Raw genomic sequence first — 283 nt, 5'->3', positions numbered from 1 at the left:
CACTAAACATTTGAAAGTGTTAGTACCAAAAACAACAGAGTTATGCCGCTTTTTAAAATGCCCTATACGTATGAATGATTTTTATTTTTGTAATGTTTTTTTGCTTCTGTAAAATAAAAAATTTGCTGGTTAGGGACTTTGTGAATTAAGGTGCCGATATGTAGTACATTGTGAATAGAAATCGTAAACAATACTTTGTGTATGGTATGTAAGTTAATTGGAAGAGGACGAATAATAATGGCAAACCTCATTCTAAAAGGAAACTTAAAAAATCAGCAAAACA

The sequence above is a fragment of the Rhagoletis pomonella genome, unplaced genomic scaffold (genome assembly GCF_013731165.1).
Source record: "Rhagoletis pomonella isolate Grant_MI unplaced genomic scaffold, Rhpom_1.0 Rhpom_scaffold_00015, whole genome shotgun sequence".
In the NCBI taxonomy this organism is placed as follows: Eukaryota; Metazoa; Arthropoda; class Insecta; order Diptera; family Tephritidae; genus Rhagoletis; species Rhagoletis pomonella.
Note: the sequence above shows the minus strand (reverse complement) of the source record.